The following is a 16,979-nucleotide window of genomic DNA, read 5'->3' on the forward strand; positions in this document are numbered from 1 at the left end:
AAATAATTTATGTATATCCTCCTGCCTCAGTGAGGATGAACATAACTCCCCACTCCTTAGGTGTGGGCTGCACACAGTGACTTCATTTCAAAGTGTACAGTATGGGGGGCCGGCCTGATGGTGCAGCAGTTAAGTGCACGCGTCCACTTTGGCGGGCCGGGATTCACCAGTTTGGATCCTGGGTGCAGACATGGCACTGCTGGGCAAGCCAAGCTGTGGTGGGTGTCCCACGTATAGAGTGGATGAAGATGGGCACGGATGTTGGCTCAGGCCCAGTCTTCCTCAGCACAAAGAAGAGGATTGGCAGCAGATGTTAGCTCAGAGCTAATCTTCCTCAAAAAACAAACAAACAAACAAAAACAAAGTATACAGTATGGGAAGCAGGAAAAAAGAAACAACTTACAGTGGAGACAACAACACTAATAAACACTCCCTCAGCCAGGTGATCAAGGCCAACATCAACAGTGACCAGTCATGTTGAGAGTGTGAACCTTTGATATGACGTGATGAAAATGGCACTCTACCTCTGTGGTCTTCCTTTCAGTAATCCATAGCCCAAATTTTATCATGAGAAAAACAAAGACAAATTCCAGTCATGTGACATCCTACAAATACCTCACCAAGACTCCTCAAAATTGCCAAGGTCGTCAAAAACAAGGAAGGTCTGAGAAATTGCCACAACCAAGAGGAGCTAAAGGAGACATGACAACTGGATGTGACAAGGTATCTTGCATGGGATCCTGGAACAGGAAAAAAACATTAGGTAAAAACTAAGGAAATTGAAAAAAACTATGACTTTATTATTTTTTTATTTTTCTGTTTATTTTTTTGCTGAGGCAGATTCACCCTGAGCTAACGTCTGTGCCAGTCTTCCTCTATTTTGTATGTGGGTCGCCACCACAGCATAGCTGCCACTGAGTGGTGTAGGTCTGCAACTAGGAACGAAACTCGGGCCGTCAAAACAGAGCGAGCCAAACTAGGCCACAGGGCAGGCCCCAAACTATGACTTTATTTAATATTAATGTATTAATATTGGTTTATTAATTTTAACAAAGGTATCACCCTAGTAGGGGAAACTAGGTGTGGAACTCATGGGAACTCTGTATTATTTTCTCAATTTTTCTGTAAATATAAAGCTTTTCTAAAAAATAAAGTCTATTGAAAAGCCTTGATTTAGAAAAAAGCCAAAGAAAAAAAACCAAAAAGGAAGCTAGCTCACATGCCAATAATAAATAAGGGAGTAGTGTTAGAATGAAGTATAAATCAAGTTGCTTTGTATGCATTTTTTTCCAACACGATAATGTCATGCACCACCAAGTAAAAGCATCTGATAGATAGCAACGTGTACAGCCTGTCCCCCCAGGCTCCAGCTCTTGGCAGCCTGACCTCTGCGTTGTGTCCTCTGTGTAAAGTCAGCAGCCTCAGCTCTTTCTCCATTTGACTTCATCAAGCCACCTTCACATTTATTAGGAATTTTGTATCTCTTTCTAACAGTGCTAATATGTTTATACTAGAATTGTTACTGTTGTATGTAGTTGCATACATTCTGGGTGCTTTTTGCCTCTCAGCCTTGTAGTCCCCGTAACGACCGTGTGCATGTGTATCTGTCTGTGTGCGTGTACATATATGTAATTCTGCAGAACATGAGGTTTTTCAGAAGTCATATGTGGAAGGCTGAATAATGGCCCTCCAAACACGTCCACACCCTCATCCCAGGAACCTATGAATATGTTACCTTAGGTGGCCAAAGAAACTTTGTACGTGTGATTAAGAATCCTGAGATAGGGGATTATCCTGGATCATCCAGGCCTGATAAGAGGGAAGCTGGAGAGTCAGACAGAGAAAAGGCTAAGTGACAAAAGAAGCAGAGGGAGAATAAGCATAGTGATGAGGAGCCGTGAGCCAAGGAATGGCGACAACCTCTAGAAGCTGGAAAAGATTCTCCTCTAGAAGCCCCAGAGGGAGCGTTGCCTATCTGACACTTGATTTTAGCCCAGTGAGACGGATGTGGGGCTTCTGATCTCCAGAACTGTAAGATAATAAGTTACTACCAAGTTTTTGGTAATTTGTTGCAGCAGCAAAAGGAAACTAATACATCTTATATCCTGTATGACAGAAACATTTTGGGGGAAATATTGTTCTAAGACCTTATTAGAAAATCACATTAATGGTACAGATATCTTATGATTTTAATTTAAATGGGTTGCAAGAACTAGTTAACAATATATAAGGGATTTGTAACAATACCCTGCAAGCAAAACCCCCTTTCAAGGAAATAATTTAGGTGTTCTCTAATACCCAAGGTCATGTACCATTCTAGGCCGGCCTTGTGAGAAGCCAAATGTTATGGCCCACAGGAGACTAATGTGAGAGAATAGAAAGAAGCCCCTATAGTGGCTACCTTTCCTGAAGCCAGGGTCACCCATCTAGCATATGTGGTTTGCTAGTCTTTGGTGCCCTGATGCATATAATGTGACTCAGAATCCTGTGGGGTATATTGTTACAGCCTTCATTTTCCACCCAGCCAATGGAAGCTCACTAGCGAGAGAAGTCATGTGTTATAGAGATTTTGCTAGAATGTGGATGAATTTCAGGTTGGGAAAAATACCAATACTGAACTTAAGAATTTGGGGAAAATTGGTTAAAATATATAGCTTGATCATTCTGCAATATATATAAATATCAAATCATTAAGTGGTACACCTGAAACTAATATAATGTTATTTGTCAATTAAAAAATATATATATAGCTTGAGGTTAAGTGCTGTAGCTCTGCATTACTAGCTATAAAATACCTTGGGGTGTGTACGAACCCCAAGGGAACAAGCCATCAATGAAAAGAAAGAAGTGGCGTTTGTTGCTGTGTGCCAGTGGTCATAGCGTAACAAGCTCTCCCTAGTGCTATCTAGGCTGGACAAGAATGGGCCAAGATGACACAATGAGAGTTGTATTCAGATATTCACTCCTTCAATAGGTGTCTACTGAGCACTTACCAAGATTGATCCAGGCAAAAGGATTAAATCAGTGAAACAAAACAGATCAAAATCCTTGCCCTCCTTCCCCTGAATGAAGGGATCTTAATAAAGACACTACAGAGGCCTGAAACATTCTTAATAAAAACCCTACAGTGCTTGCTTTCTTGGGCTTGAATATCCATTTTTTATTTAATTCTACATCCCAGTGCTGAGATATTCTGTACACAGTAGTCCCCCTCTCTTCTGGGGGGATACCCTCCAAGACCCACTGTGGACACCTGAAACTGCAGATTGTGTGGAATCCTCTATTTACTATGTTTTTCCTATATGTACATACCTATGATAAAGTTTAATTTATAAATTAAGCTCAGTAAGAGATTAACAACAATAACAAATAACAAAATAGAGTAATTATAACAATATACTGTAATAAAAATTATGTGAATGTGGTTCCTCCCTCCCTCAAAATATCTTACTGTACTATACTCACCTTTCTTTTTCTTGTGCTGATGTGAGATGATACAATGCCTACATGGTGAGATGAAGTGAGGTGAATGATGTAGGCATTGTACCATAGCATTTGACAATACATCAGAAGGAGGATCATGGAGCCATGATGATGTACATGGTTGGATGATGTCAATGGTTACCTGAACACAAACAATACACTGGACAAAGGAATGATTCATGTCCTGGGCAGAATCGAGCAGGATAGCGCAAGATTTCATCATGCTTCTCAGAAAGGCCCACAATTTAGAACTTATGAATTGTTTATTTCTAGAGTTTTCCATTTAATATTTTTGGACTGAGTTTGACGTGGGTGACTGAAACTGTGGAAAGTGAAACTGCAGATAAGGAATGACTACTGTAGAAAATACGTAGGTACGTGAAGTGTATAGCAGGAGAGAGGCAAATTGTGCATGCAGAAGCAGAATGTTTCCCCTGATCATAGTAAGGGTTTGTATCTCTGCAGAAACTTATCCAAGAGAAATGTGAAGATGAGATGAGTGAATCTTGTTATTTACCAAACTCGGTGAGAATATACAAATAGCATTGGGTGAGGAGTTACAGGAATCAGCATGAAAATAAACTGACAGAGATTCTTCAAAAAGCTAACCATGGAATTACTATATGATACAATTCCACTCCTACCCAAAGGAATTGAAAACAGGGACTCAAAAGGATACTTCTATGACAATGTTCATTGCAGCATTATTCACAGTAGCTAAAAGGTGGAAACAATCCAAGGGTCCATCAACAGATGAATGCGGTACATATGTACAAAATGTGGTGTGTATGTACAATGGAATATTATTCATCCATAAAAAGGAATGAAGTTCTGCCACAAGCTACAACATGGATGAGCCTTGAAAACATTCAACTAAGTGAAATAAGCCAGACACAAAAGGATTAATGTTGTATGATTCTATTTCCATGAATAGGCAAATGCATAAAGACAGAAAGTGGATTAGAGGTTACCAGGGGCTGGGGAGGGGGGAATGGGCAATTATTGCTTAATGGTTATAGAGTTTCTATTTGAGAATGTTTTTGGAAGTAGTTAGTGGCAGTGGTTGCACAATATTGTGAATTATGCATTTAGAAATGCTTAAAATTATAATTTTGGGGCTGGCCCCACGGCCGAGTGGTTAAGTTCTCGTGCTCTGTTTCCGCGGCCCAGGGTTTCGCAGGTTCCGATACTGGGCGCGGACATGGCACCGCTCATCAAGCCATGCTGAGGTGCGTCCCACGTGCCACAACTAGAGGGACCCACAACTGAAAAATACACAACTATGTACTGGGGGGCTTTGGGGAGAAAAAGGAAAAATTAAAAAAGTCTTTTAAAAAAATTATAATTTTGTTATGTATGTTTACCACAGTAAAATTTCTTTTACAAAATAAAAATAAACTGAGCATATTTGTGAGGGATTACTATAGAGTACAGATTATGTTAGGGCAATTGTCAAGGATGGAAAATAAAACTGAGATGGATGTTATAATAGCCCCAGATTTCAATTTTGGAGAGATTTTGATGTGAGTAAAAAATTTTAAGACTCAAGAGCAGTGAAGGTCTTAGAAGCTTAGGAGAAATGGAATAATATCTTAGTTATGATCACAAAACAGCGGCAGGTGAAAGCAAGATCATGATGACTCTGGAGTCTTTTTCCTATCCATAGTTCCCCTTGGCGTAAAGGGAGACCCATTCATGTGTCTTGATGAAACCGGACCTGACATATACATAAGTGCTTGGGAATCTGGCATATGATTTTCTCATCGCTGTTCTAAGGGAAATGTCTCTACTCTGGGGGTAATGAGAATACCTCCACCTATGTTCTGGATTTCAGCCCTTCTCTCTTTCTCAAAACTGGCTCTTTTTTTTTCCCCTTGTGTCTTCAACTTTGGTTCCTTCCCATGAACATTTAAACATGCTTACCCTACTTACAAAAGTAATGTCTTTCTTTCTGTCTTCTCTCCCTCTTCCACTTTCTCTCTCATCTTTCATTCAATGCTGACTTCTTAGCACCTTGCCATTCCTTTTTGTTTTTGGCCTTTCACCCCTCAACCTGTGGTCCACCTGGAGTCCTGCTCCCCTGAACAACTTTCTCTGTAGCTGCTCTGTTCATGATTATCAAAGTCCCCTGAAAACCCAGCGGGCACTGTTCAGGCTTTTATTCTCAGAAATATTTGACCTTGTTCAAGAAGTCTTTCTCAAAACATTCACTTTGCTTCCACAATACCACATTCTTACCTTTTTCCTGGGTGGAAAATCAGTTTTCTCTTGTATTTTGTTCTGGTAAAAGATAAATTGAGGCATACTAAAAATTTTAAGAGTTTATTTGAGCAAAAATTGATTCCTATTGGGCAATGCCAAACCAGAAGTGGTTAGGAGTGCTCTGGGACTGGCGCCAGGGTAGAACTGTTTTAGAGAAAGTACAGAGGCAAACAAGGAGATTATTTGATTGGCTATGGCTTAAAGCCTAGTTGGCTGTTTGCGTTGGTTGTCCTGAGCATTTTGATTTTGTAACCTTGAGGCATTAACAGCCTTCGATTTTCGTTTGCTTACATAGGCCACCATGGCGTTAGAGCCACATCAGGCTAATGGGCTCCTTGTTTAATTAATTTAACAGTTCTTTCTATGGATTCTGGGTCGATTATGCTTCTCATGCTACATCAGATGCCATCAAAGATTTCATGGATATGCTTCAAGAAGTTAATGAACCTCCCGAAATGCAATCAGAGTTATGAGTACAGTCTTGTGCTACATAACGATGTTTTGGTCAATGACGGACGGTATATACGACAGTGGTCCCATAAGATTAGAACCATATAGCTTAGGTGTGTAGTAGGCTATACCATCTAGGTTTGTGCAAGTACACTCTATGATGTTTGCACAACGACAAAATTGCCTGATGATGCAATTCTCAGAACATATCCCCCTGGTGAAGTGATGCATGACTGTATGTGTTTTCTCTGGAGAGCAGATAGACTACTTTTATTACATTTTTCCAAGCGTCCGTGATTCATAAAAGATAATGATCCACTGTTATTTTTAAAAAAAAAAATTGGCCCTGAGCTAACATCTGCTGCCAATCATTTTTTTTCCTTCTCCCCAAAGCCCCCCAGTCCATAGTTTTATATTCTAGTTGTAGGTCCTTTTAGTTCTGCTATGTGGGAAGCCTCCTCAGCACGGCTTGATGAGCTGTGCTATGTCCGCACCCAGGATCCTAACCAGTAGAGCGTGTGAAGTGAACCACTTGGCCATGGGTCGGCCACCATGATCCACTGTTCTGAGCAAGTTTCCTGGGCAATCAAATGACTCCTAAATCCACATGTGCTATCAGATCCCCCTTCTCAGCTCCACAGTGGTATATGCAATGGTCTCTTCAACATCTCTGTTTGGATATGAAGGAGACAGCTCAGATTTACTTGGCCTCATGGTTGTCACCCCCAAACCGGCTCTATTTCCTCAGTTTTTTACTTCAATGACTGGCACTCCCATCCATCAGCTGCCCAAGGCCAAAGCCTAACTGCCATGTAGGAGTCCTCCTTTTCTTCAGCTTAGGTGTTCAATCGCCAATTCTCGCTAATTCTACTTATATATGTCTATCTTTTTGATCCCCACTGCCACAGCCACCATTGTTTCCAATCTGAATCGCTGCTACAGTCTCCAATTATTCAGCCCCCTGCAATCTACTTTTCCACATTAAGGGCCATCGTATGCCTTAAAGAAGGGTGATGGGGCAGGTCCAGCCTGTGCTCTAGCATAGGGCTCTGTTAGTCCAGTTGAAGATGCGTCTAGATAAGCTTTCTAGAGAGGGAAACTTTAAAAAAATATACACAAAAGCTAATCTGTGCTATCACACAGGTCCTGGCCACAGAAGAGCCAGCATGATGTCAGTTTGCTTAAAACTCTTCCGTCTCTCAGTTGCCCAAGGGTTAAACTCTGCATTTTCCATGTGGTTTACAAGGCGTTTCGCGATCTAGCTCCTCTGTTACTTTTCCCTCATCGCTTCTCTCAGATTTGGCTTGTGCTTTGCTCTATTCTCAACTTCATCCCAATTCCTGTGCACCTACAGGCTTCACATGAGGGAGCACACGCATACCTCTCCCTCCTGCCCCACCCCGCGCCCAGTTCCTATGATGGTAATGGCAAACTTTTATCAAGGCTGTGTCAGGCTGAGCACTTTACCTTCATTATGTCAGTGAGTCCTAACAACAGCCCTGTGGGATAGGTACTTTTATTTTTTCCTTTTGCTTATAAGGAAACTAAGGCACAGGGGTTAAGTAAGTTGCATAAATTCACATGGGAAATAATGGTGCCCTGGTAGGATGCAGACAGCCTGTCTTCAGAGTCCACGTTCTTAACCTCTCCTCTAATCCTCACTGAAATGTCATTTCTTCCAGGAAGCAGCGCTGATCCCTCAATTCGAGGTCAAGTGTCTTTCACATTACCGCCTCAGGATCCTGTACCCACCCTAGGACATCATCATTGGTTTCCTCATTGGTATCCTTACCAGAATGCAAACTCTATGAATGCAAAGGTAACCTCTGTTGTTCAAGAGTCTTATTAGTATGACGGCGTTCACACTGTCTTGCCAGTGACAGGCATTAAGAAATATACCCAGGGGCCAGCCCTGTGGCTGAGCGGTTGAGTTTGTGCCTCGCTTCGGTGGCCCAGGGTTTCAGCAGATTCGGATCCTGGGCGCGGACATGGCACTGCTCATCAGGCCATGCTGAGGCAGTGTCCCACATAGCACAGCCAGGAGGGCCTACAACCAGAATATATAACTATGTACTGGGGGGCTTTGGGGAGAAGAAGAAGAGAAAAAAAAAAGAAGATTGGCAACAGATGTTAGCTCAGGTGTCAATCTTTAAAAAAAAAAAAGAAATACACCCAGTAAGCTGTCCAGATAATATTAATAACCTAAAATTTCCAGGAAAGAATTATTATTAGTACAGTGTTCTTTGATATTTTCTATACGGATTTTTTTCTTAATGCTGCTATAGACACACAGCATTTATTTCACTATTTATTAATGTGTCACAGTAAAGCTTGAAAAACACCAACCATTGCCTGGAGCAAAGTTTTGTCATAAATATATGTCATAAATGTCAAAAAATCAACTAATTGATTTGTGCATTCTTAAATCACTGGGGAATGTATATTTCATACTTGTGTGTGTGTGTGTGTGTGTGTGTGTGTGAGGAAGATTGGCCCTGAGCTAACATCTGTTGCCAATCTTCCTCTATTTGGTATGTGGGATGCTGCCACAGCATAGCTTGATGAGTGGTGTGCAGGTCTGAGCCAGGGATCTGAACGCAGAAACCCTAGGCGCTGGAAGCGAGCATGTGAACTTAATCACTACGCCAATGGGCCACCCCCCCATACTCTTTTTTTTTTTTTTTTTTGAGGAAGATTAGCCCTGAGCTAACTACTGCTAATACTCCTCTTTTTGCTGAGGAAGACTGGCCCTGAGCTAACATCCATGCCCATCTTCCTCTAGTTTATACATGGGATGCCTACCACAGCATGGTGTGCCAAGCAGTGCCATGCTGGCACCCAGGGTTCAAACCGGGGAACCCCAGGCCACCGAGAATAGGAACGTGTGAACTTAACCACTGCGCCACTGGGCCAGCCCCTGCCCCTTCATACTCTTATATATAATAAGTCACAAGCATTCAGAAAGAGTGGGTACATTTCTTTTCAAGACAATTTTAGCTTTTCTGTTTTTTCCTCTCCTTTAAAACTTGTAAATTCTGCCACTAGTTTTGAAACAGCCAAGATAAACTTGGAGTTCCTAAATCTCAAAAAAGGTCAAAGAGATTAATCCTAAGAGTAAATGTCATGAACAACATCTTTTCTATTGTCTTCTGACCTCTCAAACAAGAATACTTTTAAGAATTTGTTATCTAAGAATGCAAGGTTTGCAAAACATTGTTATCCAAGGCAATAGGCATGACTGCACCAATCCTTATCAGCTGCAAATTTATACCTGTGGAGGAAAGAGGACTGCGGGGTTTTTTTCCGTTTTCTTTGCTTTAGGCCCAGAGATTAAGGGTAGTCTTTTAGATGGACAATTTAGACATTTAAGCATCAATATTTTATTTTCTTGCTTTTGGGGGAAACCAAAGTTAACAAATCTGTTATCCAGAAGAGAAATTGTTCACAAATATTTATTTAAATTTTAAACTGCCATTAAGAACTTGTTTCTTAATCATAATACACAAAATATTAAACATAAAGTTTCATAATATTTTATCTTTCATCTAATTTTAATTTACAAAGTTATTCAACTCTGTTAAAAGTTTTTAAAATTCTTTTTAATTTTATTTTAGTTTATTTTAATTTTTGTTATTTATTTTATTTTATTTTATTTTATTTTATTATTATTTTTTTTGAAGATTTTATTTTTTCCTTTTTCTCCCCAAAGCCCCCGGTACATAGTTGTATATTCTTCGTTGTGGGTCCTTCTAGTTGTAGCATGTGGGACGCTGCCTCAGCGTGGTTTGATGAGCAGTGCCATGTCCGTGCCCAGGATTCGAACCAACGAAACACTGGGCCGCCTGCAGCGGAGCGCACAGACTTAACCACTCGGCCACGGGGCCAGCCCCTATTTATTTTATTTTTTAAAAATATTTTTATTTTATTATTTTATTTACCCTGTCGAGGATATATAACTGTTGCTATATGCTTATATTTCTTTTTATTTCTGGATTAGTTTATCAAGTATCTAATACTTTGAGGTAGAGTATTCCGATTATGAAAATCTTATGAATATATAAATTTATAGATTAAAGGTAGCAATTTTCTTGATAAGATTAAACAGTCTTAATTTTTTAAATTCATCTTAGCTGTGAAAGAGAAACATTAATAATACTAAATATTCTGTCAGTGTTTCTCAGATTTTGTGACTTAAAAAACCAATGACATTTCCTATTTTCCTCCCTAAAAAAACATTCCAAATATTTTTTTGCCAATAAGAACATTAACAAAAAACTACTACTGTTTACTCTCACCATCATTTCCTATAATATAAGAGAAAGACATGTTCTTGGATTAAGTTACAGGCCAGACCCACAAAAGACGGTTGGGACTGGTCACAGATATTTATCTATGAATATATATGTATATAAATGTGCTAGGCCAATTTTCTTCTGTTGATTATTGAGCAATAATTTGGCCATGTTGTACAAAAACTTAAAATGTGCATATTCATTAACCCAATTCTATTTGTAGAAATTTCTTCTTTTTTTTTTTTTAAAGATTTTATTTATTCCTTTTTTTCCTCAAAGTCCCCTGGTACATAGTTGTATATTCTTCGTTGTGGGTCCTTCTAGTTGTGCATGTGGGACGCTGCCTCAGCGTGGCTTGATGAGCAGTGCCATGTCCGTGCCCAGGATTCGAACCAACGAAACACTGGGCCCCCTGCAGCGGAACCCGCGAACTTAACAACTCGGCCACAGGGCCAGCCCCTAGAAATTTATTCTAATAGAAGTATTTGGATATCTTTGGTAGCCAAAGATATATCCATTTATTTATTCAACAAATAACCTTTACTTATTTATTATATTTATTGTGTACTGTGTTGTCTTACTCCACTAGACTGCAAGTGGTTTGAAGTCAGGGATTTTTTTTTTCCTTCTCCTCAAAGCCTCCTAGAATATAGTTGTATATTTTAGTTGTGGGTCCTTCTAGTTGTGGCACGTAGGATGCTGCCTCAGCATGGCTTTTTGAGCGATGCTAGGTCTGTGCCCAGGATCTGAACGAGCGAAACCCTGGGCTGCTGAAGGAGAGCGAGTGAACTTAACCACTCGGCCATGGGGCTGGCCCCTGAAGGCAGGGATTTTTACTGTTTATTTCATTTAAACATCCCAAATGCTTAAAACAATGCCTGGCACAAATACTTGCTGAACAGATGAATGAAATTATTAGTATGTTAGAAGATACACCCTATGAACCAAACAGAACAGGATAAAGGACCTTGCACGTTGTGGGAAAGGGGCACAAACGAAATTAAAACAGAATGGTAAGGATAAGCTTTAAGGAGAGGGTGAGGAATGTGCAGACTTGAAGGAGGAGAGGGAGTCAGACATGGGGACATTTAGTGAGAGTCTTCCTGGCAGAGGGAACAGCGAGTCCGTGAAGAATTGGAGGAGCAGCAAAGCCAGTGTGGCTGGAGCAGGTGAGCGAGGGGCAAAATTAGTAGATGAAGTAAGTAGAATAAGATCTGTGGAGTCAGTGGTGCAGGTGTTAAGTGTGCACGTTCCACGTCGACCGGGCCACCGGTTCCAATGCACGGTGTGGACATGTCACTGCTTGTCAAGCCATGCTGTGGCAGGCGTCCCACATATAAAGTAGAGGAAGATGGGCACAGATGTTACTCAGGGCCAGTCTTCCTCAGCAAAAAGAGGAGAATTGGCAGCGGATGTTAACTCAGGGCTAATCTTCCTCAAAAAGAAAAAAAGATCTTGTGGACACTGACTTTTACTCTGAGTGAAATACAGAGCTAGAGGAGATTTTTGAGCAGATGAGTGAGCTAACTGACCTTTTTAAAAATTTTGGCTGATGTCTTGATAACGGACTAGTGGGGATAGGGATGGGCCAGGTTGGAAGCAGAGATCAGTTTAGAGGTTATGGTATAAATCAGATGAGGAATAATAGTCTCAGATTAGGGTGGTAGCGGTGGACTACAGATTCTGAAAATGTTTTGAAGGTAGAGCCAATAGAATTTCTTGATGAATTGAATACAGGGTATGAGAGAAAGAAAGGAGTCAAGGATAATTGAAGGCGTTGTCCTGAGTAAGTGGAAGGACAGGGTTGGCGTTGGCTGAGGTAGAAAAGGCTGCAGGGTAGAGTGTGCAGATCAGGAATTCCACTTTGGATAATATGACTTTTACAATTTTTTACACATCCAAGAGGAGATGAGTAAACAGCTGAAGGGTTCTGTAATTCAAAGGTCTGAGCTAGATATATACATTTGAAAGTCATCAGCATGCATATGATATTTGAAGCCGTAGACTAGATGAGATCATCAAGATAGTGAATGCAATTAGAGAAGAAAAGAGACCTGAAGCCTGAGGTCTGGGACATCCCAACTCTAAGAAACTAATGTGAAGAAGGACCAGGAAAGGAGCCTGAGAATGAGTGACCTGTGAGAGAGGTGGTAAACCAAAAAAGATGCTCCCCTGGAAACCAAGTAAGTGCACAAAGTAGGAGAGAGTGATCAACTGTGTCCAGGGAAGTAGGCGGAGGTTGAGAGCTGGGTATTGCATGTGGCAATGGGAATGTCACTGCTGACCTGGACAAGAGCAGTGCTGTAGAATGAAAGAGTAAGAACTGGCGGCAGCAAATATCATCAGCTACTTCAAGAAGTTTTTTCAAAGGGGAGGAGAAAATGGATCAGCAGGTAATATGGAAAGTAGAGTTAAAAGACTTTTTTAAAAAGATGGAAAAATAACGGCATGTTTGTATACTGCTAGGAAGGATCCATAAAGATGGAAAATGGGTGAGGTGGGAGAGAGGAGAATTGCAGAGTGACGACTTAGAGTAACAGGGATGCGGGCAGTATGCAAGCCAAGAGACCGGCTTTAGACAGTTCATTGACAGTAACAGAAAGGCAGTGTGCAGCTGCATATGTGGGTGAGTGGGTTGAATGTAGAAATATAAATATCTGGAGAAATAATCACTAATTTGTTAACAGTGGTTTTCTTTGCGGGTGAGGTAATTTTTATTCTTATTTTCTATTGTTTGAATATATTTCAAACCATATTTACTTTTAAGAACCCAAGCAGGATACTAAAGTGTTCTTAAAGCTGTGTGATGTTGATGCAGGGGTAATGGCAGTGAACATTGATTGTGAACTTGTTAAGTGCCATGCATTATTCTAAGCATTACATGGACCAACACATCTATTTCTCATAAACTTGTGAGTATGTATTCTCATTACCTTCATTTTTTACAGACAAAAAATTTGAATCACAGAGCTGTTAATTAACTTGGTTCAAGTCACACTAGATTAAGATACACATTAGAAAGAAAATATGGGTGACAAGCTATATTCTCACGGTGGAAAAGTCTTGTCTAAGCATGAAGCAAAAATCAAGCACGGTAAAAGATTTCAAGACTTGACGAAATAAAAGTTAAAAATTTCCAAGTGGCAAAAACCATCTTAAAAAATGTGAGGGGCTGGCGGTGTAGCGCAGTACTTAAGTTCGCGGGTTCTGCTTCGGCTGCCTGGGGTTCACCAGTTCAGACCCCCAGGGGTGGACAGTGTCAAGCCATGCTGTGGCAGGCGTCCCACATATAAAGTAGAGGAAGATGGGCATGGATGTTACCTCAGGGCCAGTCTTCCTCAGCAAAGAGAGGAGGATTGGCAGCAGATGTTAGCTCAGGGCTAATCTCCCTGGGGGGGGGGGCGGGGGGGGGGAGAAAAAAAAGAAAAAAATGTTGAAAGATTGATTTAAACTGGGAAAAAAGACAAAAGTTTTTAATATCCAGAGTTTGTTAATTGTTCCCCAATTTATATTTTAAAAGATAAATAATCCAAGTTAAAAATGGGCAAGGGAATTTCTTTCTTTTTTTTTTTTTTTTGCTTTTTCTCCCCAATTCCCCCCAGTACATAATTGTATACTTTAGTTGTGGGTCCTTCTAGTTGTGGCATGTGGGATGCTGCCTCAGTGTGGCCTAAGGGGCAGAGCCATGTCCATGCCCAGGATCCAAACCAGCGAAACCCTGGGCTGCTGAAGTGGAGTGCACGAACTTAACCACTAAGCCACTGGCCGCCCCAGGAATTTCTAAAATAAGTTCAAATGCCATGAAACATATAAGAAAATTGTGAATTGCGTTAAAATACCAATAAATTTAAATAAAAACACTTATACATTTCTCCCTGAAGGATTAGGAAAAAAAAACAAGATTGGTAAAGAGGAGTCAGTGTGCGTAGTGAGTGGGAGAAAATGGTACTTAAATGTACTGTTAGAGGGATCTGCAATGAGTGCTGTATAATTTGAGAATATTGATTTGTGTTATAGAACAAATTAAAAACAGAGAGGATCAATGAAACTGATAAACAGTGTTAAGCACAGTATAGGGAAGAAAAAAGTTTTCATCTCTTGAGGACCCTGGCTGGGTCTGAAAATTAAACTGACAAAGACATTAACTGGAGAAAGCATGCAACTTATTGAATGTAAGTTTTACTTCACATGGGAACCTTCACAAGGAAATGAAGACCCAAAGAGCAATTAGACCTGTGCATGTGTCTGCTAAGTTTGATGATAGTCATGTAGAAATATCCTAGATTAAGGAGTATGAGGTAATTGTAGTTAACTGGGGGAAACTTAGCAAGGCCTGTTTGTTTAGGATTCTTCTCGGGTCCCTTTGTCTTTGGAGAGAAGGATGCTCCTTTCCTCCGAGTAGAGGGAGGGCACCTCTCACATGAAGTTCTTATGATCTGTTTCGGGAGAGAAGGGTGGGGGAAGGTCAGAGCGGCCTTCCTGCTTCTGCTGTTTTCTCAAATTCCTTCAACTTACAATACCAACTATGCCAGGGTGCCACCTTTTGGGGTAGTGTGTCTGAACCCCATCAACAGATAGCACCTTATGAATAGCTTGCAGTATATAACTCAGGTATATGTGTGTATGACTTATAGTAGCTGATGAGATATGGACAAGACTCATAAGAAGTGTTAAAATACATAGTGAGCAAACAAGAGGCTCATGAGACATAGACAGAATTCATTAGATGTGCTAGATATAAAGTAAGTTAGTAACCTGTAAGACATATTAAAGATAATAGAATAAATGGAATGTATGACGGAACACACAAAAGTGATAATTATAGTTAGAAGATGAAGAAAAGATCTAGTTTACATAGAAAATATGCCAATTCTAGGCAGACAGCTATGTCATCCCCAAATTGGTAACCCACTGATGACACCCATTATGGTTCCATTCTGTTCCCACTGGTACTCTGCTCTAGCAGGCTAGGCGGCAGACATAGCTGTGGGCAGGTGTACTTGCCCCTGTTTCTCCCTGACAGAGCAAGTACATGTTGGCTCCAGGCATCTGCTGAGCCGCCTTGCTCAAAAGTTCAAGTCTGGTCCTCATAACTATACCATCAGTGGAAAAGGCTAATGTGGAAGAGAGGGAGAGTGAGAGACATATGAACATTGAGTAACCCAGGTATCAGGGAGTATGGTCCTTCCACCCTACTTTGCACCCCATTTTAAGTGTGTTAACTTACCCCATCTCTTTACCCTTGATTCTCACTATGCTTCAAATGGATTCGACAAATGTGGTTTGAGCATCTTAATTTGGTTTGTGAGCTTTTCTGTCCTATGACTTCTTGGATAGCACAACTGGCAGTGTGCTTGGAGGCCACCATTGCATCAAGTTACTATCCCATGCAACAGGATGTAAGTTGCACAACCTTTTAGAAAAGCAGTTTAGATTATATGTCAAATATAAGCCTTACACCGGATTTATAAAACAAATGCAAATCTTTCCATAAATATCCTACTTCTAGGCATTTACTCTGAGGTCAAACATGAAATGACGTGTACTAGGTGGTTTATTCCAGCATTGCTCGTAATTGTGAAAATAGTAAAGAAAAATCTAAGTGTCAGCTGATAATTACGACCTTATTTAGTGGCTGCTGGTCCTGAAAGAAATAGGAACTTTAAATAAAAAAGAATCACAATGAATGGAGAGAATAATAGTAAGGGCAGAGATGACTCTTGGTCGCTTTATCAGGAAGAAGCTGAATGGTGTAGACACCCAAAGTAGAGCTTGTGCTACAGAGGTCTTGCTAGTGATAACAAATGATGGTGACTGATAAAACACAAAAACTTGTCCTTAATAATTGACACACACACACAAAACCCCTTGAAAATGGTGATAAAATTTGGTAAATTCTGATAGTTCCTCAGCTCTTTGACTTTGGGTTACATGGTGGTGGTGGGATATCTTCCCACAGTATCATTCATCAACTTTTTCCAGACAGGCAAATAGATAAAGTGATTTTAGATGATTTGATGGGTAGCACCTGAGACAGCTGAAACTCATGAAAATCAGCAGAGATGTTTGGTTTATTTAAATCTAGGACCAAATCATTTACTTACTTACCACATGGACCATGGTTTGACGTGTGTATTTGTGGAAAACATGTCTTTCCAATGTGACCAGGAACTCCTATTGCTCTCCGAAAGTGTATTTAAGAATGTGGCTTTGGGGGCTAAAACTAGTAGGCTGCATGTGGTAGGCTGAATGGCACCTCCTGCAAAGATGTCCACATCCTAAACGCCAAAACCTGTGAATATGTTACCTTATATGGCAAAGGGACTTTATCGATATGATTTAGCCAAGGGTCTTGAGATGGGAAGATTGTCCTGTATTGACCTATTGTCATCACAAAGGTCCTTACAAGTGGAAGAAGGAGATCAGAGTGAGAGACATTTGAAGATGTTGGCTTCAAATGTTCAAATGTTGGCTTTCACAACTTGCTGGCTT

The sequence above is a fragment of the Equus caballus genome, chromosome 6, assembly GCF_041296265.1.
Source record: "Equus caballus isolate H_3958 breed thoroughbred chromosome 6, TB-T2T, whole genome shotgun sequence".
In the NCBI taxonomy this organism is placed as follows: Eukaryota; Metazoa; Chordata; class Mammalia; order Perissodactyla; family Equidae; genus Equus; species Equus caballus.